The sequence below is a fragment of the Wasmannia auropunctata genome, unplaced genomic scaffold, assembly GCF_000956235.1.
Source record: "Wasmannia auropunctata unplaced genomic scaffold, wasmannia.A_1.0 LD336047.1, whole genome shotgun sequence".
In the NCBI taxonomy this organism is placed as follows: domain Eukaryota; kingdom Metazoa; phylum Arthropoda; class Insecta; order Hymenoptera; family Formicidae; genus Wasmannia; species Wasmannia auropunctata.
In genome coordinates, this window is record NW_012026843.1 from 172,338 (window position 1) to 186,644 (window position 14,307).

General features: G+C 39.1%; 1 protein-coding gene across 1 annotated transcript in view; it reads right to left on the reverse strand.

Annotated features, from left to right (window-relative positions):
- Positions 1–14,307, reverse strand: part of LOC105451686 (protein tincar) — a 131,301-nt gene that overhangs the window by 92,092 nt on the left and 24,902 nt on the right. The window contains exon 3 of the mRNA XM_011692290.1: positions 5,909–5,944. The gene's annotated coding sequence lies outside the window, so the exon portion shown is untranslated. The remainder of the gene's footprint in view (positions 1–5,908; positions 5,945–14,307) is intronic.

The window sequence follows — 14,307 nt, forward strand, 5'->3', positions numbered from 1 at the left end:
CGAACGCTCGCTCAATGGCCGCGCTCAATGTCCTCGCGTAAAGACTCGGAGAGTTCGAGACGTTGTTATATACGCCGAGGATGGGGCAAGATGCCATCCACAACACCGACAAGCGACAAACTTGCAGGATCTTCGCAGCAAGATCACAACTGGATGCGCACTGGTAGTTATACCCAGTGCGGTACGTCGACACGACAAGAAATAGATGCCGTACCATCTGGACGCTCTGCGCTTGACAAACGCCGTGTACATTGAAATAAATTGTATATGCATGCAAATTATTTTCCAAATTCCGATGTTGTATAGGTAATGCGATGTCTACAATAAGACTTAAGATTTAAGATTTACGAAAATTAATCAATTACAGTCGATTATTCATTCATTCATCACGTGAGAAGAATAATCGACTGTAATTGGTAAATTTTCTTAGATCTTAAGTCTTAAGTCTCACTGTAGACGCCGTTTAAAGTGAACATTTACTTTTTCATTCAGATAAATATCGGATTCAGGAACATTACATTTCATTAAAACTACCAAACGGTATTTTCCGTAAGAAATACCTTGCAATACAGACCGGGATATTTTCAAGTAAAACATAATAATTTATTTGAAAAAAGAATTCATTATGTCATTTGCACTTGATTGCGCCATTTAAAGGGTATCACCACCCCTGAGGCCCTAAAATGATACCTAAGTTTGAGATTTTTTTGTGAATAAATAAATAACATTATTTAAAAGCTGTTTATATAACATTGTTGTACATATATAAGAAATTAAGAAATTTTTTTTTTATTTTTTTTATGTACAAAATGGCGGCGCAAGGCCTACTTGCGGAATCCCTTTTTTCTGTTTTTTCAAATTGGTGTACAGAATTCCAGGCACACAGTTTGATCTTGAACAAAACACAACGAATTTTCATTATCTACATATTAAAGACTATAGAAATACGTAGGGGTTTTTCAAAATATTGATTTTTTTCTAAATAGCAGCTATTTTTACGAAAATTTCGTATTTTTGTCAATACAAGTCTCTCGTAAAATAGCTGCCATTTTGAGAAAAATCAATATTTTGAAAAATCCCTACGTACTTCTCTAATCTTTAATATGTAGATAATGAAAATTCTTTATGATTTGTTCAAGACCAAACCGTGTGTCTGGAATCCTGTACACCGATAGAAAAAAAGGATTCCGCAAGTGTAAGCCAGTGCGCCGCCATTTTGGACATAAGAAAAATGAAAAAATATTTTTTTGGTTTCTTATATATGTACAATAATGTCCTCTAAGCAGATTTTAAAGTTATCCATTTACCCACAAAAAAACTTAAGGTATCAGTTTAAAGCCTCAGAGGTGCTCTCTAAATTTTCTGGAGTGAATCTCACTCCAAAAGATTGAAAATACTGCTACTTGAGTGGCAGTATTTTCACTCTTTTGGAGTGAGACTCACTCCAAAAAAGTGAAAAGTCACTCCAAAAAATTTAAAGAGTGGTGAGACCCCTTAATCATGTTAATAGCAACACATATATATCTTATTTTTTGTAAAATAAATGAGAGATTTATTGTTGTACACGTAGTATTAAATAAAAGTAATTTTTCTCTTTAATCGGCGAAAAACTACAGCTTCTTATCTTAATTAATTACTCTCGAATAATTTTAGAAGAAATGTATCTCAAGCAACGGTCTTTAATCAAACTTTTCCCCTCTTGAGAAACCAATATGGTACAGGCTCAGCTTCTGCTGTCTCGTTCGAATATAGAGAAACAAAGTAAGTCGTCTTAACCAAGCGTGCTTCCGTTTGCGACGAAACAGAAATAACGCGAACAGGAACGATAAAACGCGCGTAGCAACGACCTTATTACTTCGATGTGTACATGTATACTAACGCGGCACGGTTTATGTTCTTTGCATTCGCGAAAGAATGAAAACCGCAAACCGCGCTTCTATAAAATTTTTAGTACAAATAAGCCCGAAGCGAATCTACTGCTTGCCCGTCAATGTGCTAGAAGATGCATAGAATTTTGCGCAATCATAAGAAAAACATGTATCGACAAATAGCAAGAATAAAAAAATTTAGAAAAAACAATATTGTTGAAAATTGATAGCAATATTATAATTTTTTTAATGTTGACAATAATATTGTAGAAATAATGAAATTGAAGTATTTTTATACAAAATACGTATAAATCATTGTTAAATCCTAATAACATATTTTTAATTTTAGAATAATTATAAATAACTTTTATTCTCGTTGCAACTTCTCGTTCCTTTGATCGTTGATTGTTTAATTACTTTAAAGATTGTTTTTAATGAAAATCACAAGAGAGAGATTATTTATCACGCGGCGTCTTTATATTTTCACTTACTCTACCTTGACATTATCGTTGAAGAAAAAATAGATTTTGTATCTATTTTAAAGAATCCGTAACTAAAAAAACATTCGCCCATTTTAGGAAAGTGTACCTACGTAAACTATTTTACCGAGTAAAGTACCATTATGTAAACATTTCGCTCAGGTACTACTCTGTCATAGAGAAATATTATTCTAGCAAACCACTTCTGTATATATATATATATGTATGTGTATAACTAAATGCGCGTATTCGTTAAGTAAATGCCGCAATTTCGAATTAGAGAACACCAGTGAGATTTAGTAAAGGGAGAATTAAACGAGATATAAACGAGTAGTAACTTAATTAAAATAAATAATACGCTTGTTCTAAAAATATTTTTGAAAATAAAAATAAAAATAAAAATAACTCCTTCAAAGAAAATGTACAAGGGATGCAACCGCAAAATTGAACTTTTTATGAGATATAACTCTTTCCTTCTTTGTTGTGTGCTTAAAACGATATTGATAATCCAATTTTATATTTAAGATCGATTTAAGTTTGATATTAGATTGGCTTCATCTTGCTAAATATGAAATATAATCGTATAAATGGTATATATGAAATGAAATATAATTGTATAAATCGTATAAATAGTATAATATTTCGTGACTAAATTTAAGGCAATCTCAAATATAAGAGCGGATATCAATAAGTTATTTATAGCAAAGGTAATGAAATTCTCTCTCTCTCTCTCTCTCTCTCTCTCTCCCTCAATTTATTTTTGATATCAAAATCGATCGATTTCAAAATAATAAATCATCATGCTAAGAAGAGGTATAAGTAGACGCGGTTATATTTAATAACTGACTAACCCACATCAAATCGTGCGTTTTACATTAAATCGCGCCAAGCTCTTCAATTTGCGAACAACTCCGTTCTTTTTTCGCCCTTTTTAATATCTTGCGGCAAAACTCGCAAGAAAAGACGACGCCGCAAGCCTCTCTGGAATTTCGTGATTATCGAATATCGATTTTCGCAGACGCTATATTACCACTGCGAGAGGGAAACTTTGCCAGCTTTCCGCAAATATCGGGACATTCCCGCCTCAACCTCCTCGTATAACCGACCTATCCGATAACTTCGTTCATCTGGCTCGATGCAACCCGCGGAATTATACCGCACAATGCCAGAAATCAAATCGACTCGTTGAACTCCATGTACCGATTGATCTTCTGCAAAGCTGAAACATTTTTAACCCACCCGTCCTCCATGTCATTATGAGACATTTATATTAAATCGCGCTGCACGGACGAAAGCTTTTGCGCGATTATTTCAAATTCAATTGATTTAAATTGAATTAACTGAAAAAAGTGCCTTTTTATGTTGTATATTTTATCGTCCTTTAATCTGCAAATAATCTGTCGCGTTTTCATTGATTTAAATCATCTCAATATTCCTCCGTTTTAAATGATAATTTTTATTCCCTTCGGCTGCGAGTTAAACAATTTCTAATAATCGTCTCGTGTATAACTAGTATATTTATGATAACAGCCACGAGCTATATGCTGTATTGCACGGACAAGATATTACATGCTATAACATATATTGATGCATACTCGTGTGCTTGTGGGTGTATAGCTGCGCGTGAACCGTTCATCCTCGATGAAGTATGTTTTCCTATCGCGCGAGTAATCTTGCCCGGTATCGAGCCGCGCGGCGAAGCTGCCATGACTACGGGGAGATCGGTTAATAATGCCTATACACGTTCACCACGCTGTTCGGGCTCCGCAGGCTTGCAGGTAGGCGTTACACTCGCTCGCAATAATAATTCCGCGGTTAGCTGTCGCGTCCGTCCTGGTGGCAACAACAACGTGTTGGCAGTACGTCGCAGATGTCGGATGTCCGGACGTCACGTAGTCGGAAAAGCGCATCGGAAGTCCTGCCTATAGCGCCGCATACGTTGCCGTTGATGCACACGGGAATGCACATTTACGAAGAGAGTATAAGAGAGAAAGAGAGAGAAAGTAAGAGAAAGGGAGAGATCGCATAGTGCAAACTAAATTTTTTCCACAGTGATTCGCGAAAATAAGATTTTTTTGTCAAACTACAAAACTATAACACGATAAAAATGTGCTGTTTGTAGTGATTTCGTAGTATTTCTTTGTGAACAGAAAACGCACGTTAAATATGCGAGATAATTTTTGAATGCATCCATATTAAAAGACGCGTTTCTTTAACTGATTGTGAAATAAATATAAGTTTCTTCTTAATAAAAATGCTTAATAAAATTGCATCAATAATTTTTAAATTAATAGAATTTAAAAATATTAAAAAAAATAAAAATTTAATTTTCAACAAAATAAGCTTCGAAGTTGAACGATAATTAAGAAAAATTCTTTTCTTAATTGAGAAAAGTCTTATATCAATTAATGTCTTCCAAATATCCTTTCAATTTTCTTGCGCATTAGCTTTTTATTATATTTGAATTTATCATCCTAAAACTTCTATGATAATCGAGAAAATGAGAGAATCTCGTTTCCAACCATATGAATATGACCTGTTAATAATGACGTAGGTATAATCTGTTGCACGTGTAAAATCCTTCCATTTATAAATATTAATGCAATTCGATAAGATTAATATCACTCGACCAAATTGTTCGAATAACACAAAACTCGTATATTATCACGAGGATATTTCATGATGAGGCGTCGACATTGAAATCGCCATGGTCATTCGTATAATCGAGAGGAGTCGCGACGAATGCTGAATGGGGAATTCGCTGCCTCTCAGCCACGCGGCATACTGAAATTTACCGCCGCGTTCAAATGTAACGTAGTCAACGTCGCGACCGTGATAATATCTGCATCGATGTTATGCACTTTCGATCGATCCGGCCGGAATTCGGGATGACCCGACGCAAGCGCGCGCCGGGCCAGACGTGTTTCTATACGCTCGTGTATGTCAATGTGCGTCATATGTTGCCCTGTGTGTCGTGTTGATTTAAATTTCAAATCGAACGCTAAAAAGCGATCTGAGAGCGTCGAACGCTAATCGATATACGCATCGATCAGTCATCGAACCTGAGGTAAGCCTTCCGGCTGCCAATACCGCGAACAATACGCAATCACGTGTACGGCTGAAATTGGCGTTTTCTCCGCCGAGTTACTCGATCATATACAGCTTTTTCGTGCAACACATTCCCCATCGAAATACACGGCCTCGTTAAAAGGAAAAAAAAACGAAGAAAAAAAAATATATAGGAAATATTTAGTAATTTGTTGTGATGGAACTTAAATTTTCTTTCCTCAACAAACACATCATTCAATACTTATCTTACACGTTATATATAGAGAAGAGCAGAAATATTACTCGCATTTGTAACTTTCCAACATAATCCATTACGGATATGAGTATATAGGCTCTTGAAATAATGGATCATACATCTTTTATGTCTTTAAATATTCCGCGCATCTCGCACGGTGGATCGTCCAATCCTGTAATGCCACACCGGGCCGCTGTACCGTTGACAGAGTAACGTCGCGTCCTAAGGAAAGAAGTTGTTAAAATTGCACGACTTACCGATGTGTCGAGCGCCAGAAGGATCGAGCGTAAATTCTGAAACACACAAAAGGAGAGAACTTTTATAGAACACCGTAAGGCAAGAGAAGTGGCGCGTTCCTCCCTTCCTCCCCTCCCTCCTCCACCAATCGTTAATCTTCCATGAGGGAAACATTCGTCCCGACTCACGAGTGTTCGAAACTTGAAACCAGCCCCCGCCAACCACCCCCCGCTGGTACACGTACATACGTACAAGGCATTGAGGCATCCGCCGCGCGCCGCGCCGTCTTCCGATGTACCCAGCATTTATCGTTTGAAGAAGACGAATACGATTCAGTCGAGAAATTCTCGTCGAAGCTCTCGGAATACTGGATATGTTGAAAGCCTCAAAGCCTCGTATAGGAGGACAAATCCTATCTTATTTGGAAATATTTGTGCGCGTGCGACGAAAAAGGAAAAAAAGGAAAACAGAGAGGAAAAAAATATCGAGATATTGATCATGAATGTTATTTCTTTAACGTGCAGACGCTGAATAGAGAATATAAAAGTCTGATTGCTAAAGGCCGAATAATGCGCGCGTATCGGAGAATTAAATTGCCGGAAATTCCGCCGAATTACGCGTTCCGCACCTAAAGAAACAATACGTATTGTCGACGAGCGCTGCTGATAATAGGCGCCCATCACTACGCCCGAAGATTCACGGTGTTTCCACGGCTCGACAGATTTTGTCGCCATGTGAAAACGACAGATTTTCCTTCGTCATTGATCACAGCCAGCCAAATCGGAAGACAAACGAGGCAAACACGGCCGGCAGATCCGGCTGTCGCAGCCACCCTGTTTCGAACGGAAGAGAGAACGAGAGCGCAGATTTCGTTCGCCCGCCGGCAATTACAGGCCGCGGATTTGCATGAAAGTTGGAAAAAAAAAGCTTTTTTTTTCCGTTAGGCGTTATCTCCTTTTCATCTCTTTCATTTTATATCCCTCTCTCTTTTCCTTTCGTCTCTCGTGACACGCAATTTTTGGTTGTAACTAACGGCTATGCTCATTTGACTATACGAACAGCCATTATTACTTTCAGGAACAATGAGAAAAAAAATAGAACAAAAAGGCAAGTACTTTAACAATTAAAGAAATTAAATTGCGTAACAAATGCATAAAATTACGAGTGATTGCTGTAACATCATCAACTGCTGTGTGAAATCTTGTAATTGTTAAAATGTAATATCAAGTTTCAAGTATCAATTCAATCGAAGCAACTTCCGGAAAAAAACTGATTTTAAGTTTCAACGATATAATGGTAATAGATTTTCTCATCGTCTGCGCGCTGCAACTTTAGAAAAAAAAAATGCATCGTTCGACTCAAACTTTCATTACTTTCCAACGAAACAGATATCCAATTTTGTCAGGTCATTTTGTTTCATCTAAACTTTTCGCAAAGACACGTACTGATGCGATTGTACAGTTCAATATACTTACTGAGAAAACAGATTTTCGCGATAAATGTGTTATTAAAGTGCACGTTGGAAGCGAGGTACGCGTTGGCTAACGGCAAAACATGCAGCAGCGCTGCCGAAGAGCCGCGTGTATTCGATCGCATTAGATCGCAAACAAAGCGGACTCGGTTGAATTCCACCCCGGCGGCGAGAGATAATACGCGAAATGCGGTTCACGAGAGTTTACACCTTAAACGGCCGCTCTCCCACGCCCTTCTCCCCCCCCCCTCCCCGTACACATCATTAGCCCCGCAAAGCGATCGTATAGAGATTTTCCAAAATTAAAGCGCGTGATTATCGGGGAGCGCGCTCTCACGTGTGAGCGAGCGCGCGCTCCGGTCCGATTTCACGGGCCCGTAGCTTCGGTATCGGCGTAAAAGTGTCCGAAAACATGCACAGGCTGGCACACATGCAGCCATCCAGGAAAATATCACGGCGCTTCCGCGTTCCTTCTTTTTCAAAGGGCTCCCCACGGGTCTTCGTGTAGAAAGAAACTACGGGCATATATGTATTTACAGCTCTCTTCCGAATATATTTTTCTCGAAATAAAAAAAAAAAGGTGGATTGTGAAGAGAGTCAAAACGTTTTAAATTAAAATAAAAATTAAATTAGATTGCTAAAAATAAACAATAAAGTTTTAACAATGTTTGCCAATACATCGGCACGGTTGATTAACGATTGATTAAAGTTTTACAAAATTGGCATCGAATATTTAAATTCGATAAGTCCCGCGACTCTCTCAATTTGAGTGAGTTAACGTACAGCTAAAAATATATAGCAGTATATTCAGCGCGATAAAATTATCGCAAGTAAAATTATGCGTGAAATTTAAATGAAGGCGTGAAACTAAATTTTGCAGATTCAATTGTGAATTGCGAGTGACAGTGTCAATGTTAGTTACAGCGACTCAGTGTCAATGTCAGTCACCGTAACTCAACGCCAATATCAATTACTGCAAAATCCAAGATAACGGCTCACCATTTCGACTGGCTGAATTACGTATAAGGATTGACTTTATATCATTCTTGACAATCTCGTTAATTCACGTCCGACAAACTTTATTCAACTTTTTATCTATCTAAATCAACTTTAAGCAATTTATTCTTTGTGATCAATATTACCTTATTATTAATTTAATATTATTATTAATTTAGGTAGCTAAAGAAGAATTTATATCTGCCGTTATTACAAAAATTCTTTTTTTCGTATAATTAAAAAAATACATATTTCTCTCTCAAAATAATAATTCTGGATTTTTCTAAATGAAAAAAATAGCAAATGGAAATTGTAATGTGTAAGTAAATAAAATATAATTTCAACATTTTTCTATTATTTGCAAAAAAAAATATCAAAGCTCTAATTGATGGCACGGATAAAGATCAGAACTATAGCAGAGTCAATTTACATGTTAACTTCGTTTTCTGCTACCTTTGCAGATCCATGCGCTGTGCCATGTGTAGTGTAAAATAGAACTGCAGGTGCACGGCGTTATATGAAACAAATTGCAGTACACGTAGTAAAACCTGCATTTAAGCGCGCACATACACACACATATGCAATCCACGATTTATTGCATCGCAGTCAGGATAATAAATAGTTTTTGTTCGATTTCCAGTAGTTGCGCGTAAAATTTATAGGAAAGACAAGTATCGTTTTATTCGTCAATGTTTTACGTGCAGATAACCTGACATCTAATTAATCTACAAGTATATAAGGCGTAAGTAATTTCAAACAACAAGAATCGTCGTTACAATGTTGGAGAACACTCCGCTCGAGATGAGGCTTAATTAAATTTGGAGAGTGTGTGCTGTTCTCGAGGACTATCTCTTTTCTCGGATATAACCCTAGAACAGAAGATCTAATTATATAGGATGTATATATTAGAGCCGTCCTCACGCATGTATGTCTGTATTACTATAACGCGTTTTAGGGCCCCCAAGATTTCATTTTGCGCTCCGACTTTACGTTCAGGCAGATTGTTAATTCACACGCGAATTCGTTAAACTTTATTACTTGAAACCTCCTCCTTATGTCTCTCTTCCTCTCTCGTTCCTGGAAATGAAACGACCGGGCGACAGCACAATTTTGCCTTAATTTTGCATATCAGCGAAATTCATTTGGCGAATTACACTGCGAGAGAAACGTCGCGTTTGTGGCTGTCAGGACTGGTAAGAAAAAAAGGACCGGCTGAGATCTGCCAGGTTATTTTCTGTTCTAAAGGAAAATCGCGCGCGGATCGAAATGGATGTTCATGATACCCCAGCGGTATATATCCGGTAACGCGTCTAACCGCTGTCACCTGTCGTCTCGACTTTTGATGCTCAGGAGAGATAAGGGGCAACCTGCGGCAGTGTAACATTCCAAAATCGGATAACTTCGCGGATAAATTGACACGTACAATATTTTTCAAGTGAAAATAGATTAGCGTCAGTTTGATCATATCTTAAACTTACGTTTCAGTTTTAAGTTTAGTTAACAACATTTTCTTTACATTATTTTCTCACAGTAAAGAATATAACATACGGTTTTTAAATAAAATAAAAAAATGTAAATGTTCTTATGAACATCAAATGCAATCACCGAACATTTTTCGTAAGCATTTAAAAATATTAATAACTCGCGAGTATCATGAATTGGAATTCTATTATAAATGCTCCATTTTTTTAATTAAATTAAATGAAATTTTAGATATTTCCCAATTACAAAGCCATAGTAGCAACAATTTCTGCTACGTGGGATGACACGTGTAAAATGAAACTGCGAGTTAACATCGCGACAAACGCTCGGTGCGTTCATTTTATATCCGCGGTCATTTTTATCGATTTTGTAATTATCGAAAGGACTGTTCTCCCTCTCCCTAATATTAACTCTACTTTCTCAATGACGGTAATGCCTTACGACAATTTCGTGAGTTACGATAGTTATATAATTTTAATTTAAGGCACACACGGAAGAGTTAGGTATAATGAATATTGCATGAAGTAATTTAGCCACGAAGAATACGGTGTATTTATTTGACGTGCCATTGCGTTCTAGGGTTACATTCCAAATTTAGAACGTCCGTAATTAGAAACACCATTTTCCAAAGCGATCGAATACGAGGCCGGCGGAATTGTTTGTACGACGTTCCCCCTCGAAGTTGGGGCGGCTCGCGCCGCGCTCTTTACAACATCCGGTTGGAAACATATATGAGCAAGACGGATCGATGACATACGAATTAACTTGCCGATAATCTAAACCACAAAATATCATGATAGATTGCTATACACATTTATCCGATGAGTCGAAAGAGAATATATCTGTTTCGGAACTGCAGCTGCGTTACGTCGACAAGCTTATAATAAATGTATACGATAAATATGATTAATTTGTATCAGACATTACTTATATCTATAGCTATCGAAATTAATCCGCTGGAATAAATTTCCATTTTATTATAATTTTTACGTTGATAACCGAGAAAGGTTCTTCAATCATTTATGTATTTAAGGCATATGCGTTCAGATTAGATAATGTCAAAATTTGAAAAGACCGTAATCGCTATCAACGAAACGCTGCAGAAATTCAAGAAACGCGAACACACGAACGCTAGACTATGTCAATGGAACGTGCGGCAATACTTCGCCCGGCTGACCGGTCGTTCCATCGAGCAAACTGTCAGCGTGATGAAAGCCTTCGCGTGTCCTGTATATACGAATCGTAGTCAAAGTGACAATCGACGTGACGACCGTTGCCATTAATCCGAATCAATACGTGTAAGGATACGGACTCGATCTCGGCCGTGCTTTTCCACATGGAAAATCTACTGGTGTAAATGTACTCCTCTCATTGGAGTCTCTCTCTCTCTCTTTCTCTCTCTCTCTTTCTCTCTCTGAGGACATCGCGAAAGACGGTGTCGGAGAGGAGGTACGGAGTCGATGGAAAAGGCGAAGTCCTCGTTTAATCCGTTGCAATCGAAGAGTCCTCCACTCTACCGTCGCCGTCGCCCTCCTTTTCACTCGTTTATTCGCTACGCTTCGTACTCCTCCACCTTCCCCCCTCCTCCTCGACGTCGCGTTGGTAATCCCGGATAAAATCCCAAAGTGATTGCCTCGCTTTTTCCGCGGCACGGCCAAAGGATAGACGGTCCTCCTTCCGCGCGGATACCGTATGTAGGAGGGGGGGGTGGAAGACGTCTGAATTGCAAAGTCTCCAAGTATTCACGCCGAGATAGAGAAACTCTCGGCGACGGCAGTGGACGAGCGCGCACCAGTAATCCGCATCGAAGGGCAAATCAAACAGAATCGCGAGCAGCAGACTATCGCGAGTATAATAGAGATGCGCGAACGAACGGCGGAGAAAGAGGGAGAGAAAGAGAGAGAGAGAGAGAGAGAGTATCGGGGGATATTTTTGACGGATAAAAAGGGGAGCGGCTTGTAATATCTTACGAGACGCGCACCCCATCCCACCCGTCTCTTTCGGCAATTTCGTCTGACTGCGGTCGCTTTTCGTATCGTATATAAGACCCGTATCTCTCCCTGCTTTCGCGCGGATAAAACTTCTTCCGGATTGTCGACCGCCAACGCGGCCGGCGCGGCGCGGCGGGCGTCTCTGTATCGCGGACGGCGGAGAAATAAAATGATCTCTCCGCGGCGTGGACAGGGAAAATATTTCTATTGCGCGGAAACGGATTCTGCACGCCCGCGAGTAAACCGAACAATAAAAGCAAAGCGGCGAGCGATGGCGCGCGGCAATGTGTGCGGAATAAACGTTATCCGCAAAATGTGCTTTGCGTCAAACAATTGGCATGCGCGTGCCCGCATTCCGCCAAGCGAGAATGCGTCGCACCGCGACGCCGCCGCCGCCGCCGCGCGCGTCGATAGAACACGCACCTCCTCCGCGCGTAATCCGAGCATGCATAAAATCCGAATGACGTTTAAATCGAGTTGACACTACCCCCCCCCCCTCTCACTCTCTCTCACTCACTCTTACTCTCTCTCGGTCTCCGGCTTAAATGCCCGGCTCCGCGTATCGCGCGTTAAGTAAGCGTCGCCGTGCAACGATGTGCATTCAACTGTAAATTACTGAAAATGGGAGCGGGACGGTACCGCCCACGGCTGGTCGACGCGGTTTAAAAGCCTCCTGAGATTTCAATGCGGCATAGTAAACGTTAGAAACGTTGGCACATTTCACATATAACGCGCGGGCGTCCTTACATGGGCCCGCGGCACAATAGCCCTCGCGCACATGCACATGTGTTCATTCACCCGCGCTCACGTATGAGTACGCATTGCGCGAGGAAATTTACGCGGGAGGTGGTGCTTCGTTACACATATACGGACATCTCTACGCTTAAAAAAAAAAGAGAGAGAGAGAAAGAGAGAGAGGAATTGTGCGACATATTTCGTTCTGTATACACTGACGCTTCGGGATAAATACGGTCATTCCAATATTGTTCTAGTCAACGTCAATCCGTTTATATATTATGTGGTGAAAAATGAAAAATAATAAAACGCCAAACAATGGAAATGTATTTGAATACTAGCTGTTACCTAAAAATCAGTCAGATATACATGAAAAAATTTGTCAGACAAAAATGCAGAAAAAAAATGTGACGCGACAGCGAAAAGACGTGAAAAAATAATTGTTACTACAATTCTTCTTGCGATATCTCGCCTGATATCAATGTTGAAGCTAATTAATAACACGGAATAACACGCGCTGGATCCCCATTAATTGTTATTCTACACGAGCAGATGCGAGACAGATGTTTCCTATAATTGTCCTAATTAAGGTTTGATGGGTCGCGCAAGGGAAAGACTAATTCTTTTAGATAAATAGAATATTAAAATTACAGAATGAAGCTCGTTTTCTTAGAATAACACGTAAATCTTGTTGCTTGTTATTATGATAAAATTAAATTATGCGTCTAAAAAAATATTCAATGAGATTACATACGTAAATCGTGAAGATCGCATTCAGCAAAACGCACGCACCAGGGAGTAGCAATGGGACTTGTAAGTCGATTGGCATTTCGAGATTCTCAGCTGACGAGATAATGGATTAAATGAGGTGCGCCGAAGGAATTATGATCGGATGCAAAGCAAGAGGAGGAACGATAACAATGGACGGAGTTGACGACGCCGTTTTTCGACCACTTTCACGGATTTACGTAATCGGCTTCCGCCTCTTCCGACCTGCGGTGAAGACCGCAGCGCAGCTTTTCTCAGCATAATGAAAGATCTTTTGTCACTCGAGAGTGAGAGAGAGAAAGAGAATTAACATATTTTCATTCAGAGATCGAATAACGAAAAGATCAAAGTTCCAGAAACTGTTAGATCTTGTATAAAATTAAGAAAGTTTTTCCTCCGCGGGATTATAAATTTAATTCTATCAGAATATCTGAAAGTTAGTGACTAATTGGATGGATAACTTTTCTGAATAAAAGTATAAGTAAGGATCGATTTCCAATTGATGTAAAAATCGATCTTGTACTTCGTAATTGCCATTACTCGTTGTAATAAAAAGATTACAATAAAGTTTTTTAAGACTACACATTTTAATGTTGCACAGTTTAATGCCTAAAGTTTCAAAGAAAATATCCACTGCAGTTGTACATCGGATTCTATTATATAAAAGATAGAAATATAGTTTTAAAATCGTAAAAAGTTTTAACATTGAAATAGAATTTGTTTTAGAATCCCTCGCTTTACAAAACATATATACATCCACCGATGTAAATTCTTGAACATCCTGCCATATGAAAATCAGTCGTTAATGATTTTTAAGGATAATTAACCGCGTGTCCGGTCACGTCTCACGATTCCCTCGCGCGCGTGCATATGGATAATAGCAGATTGCCATCTAATCGTCGACTCTAATTTCGAGGCGGGCTTCGTTACGCAGGATGCGTCGCGCGGCACGGCAGCGTAACGCGCCGATTCCCAA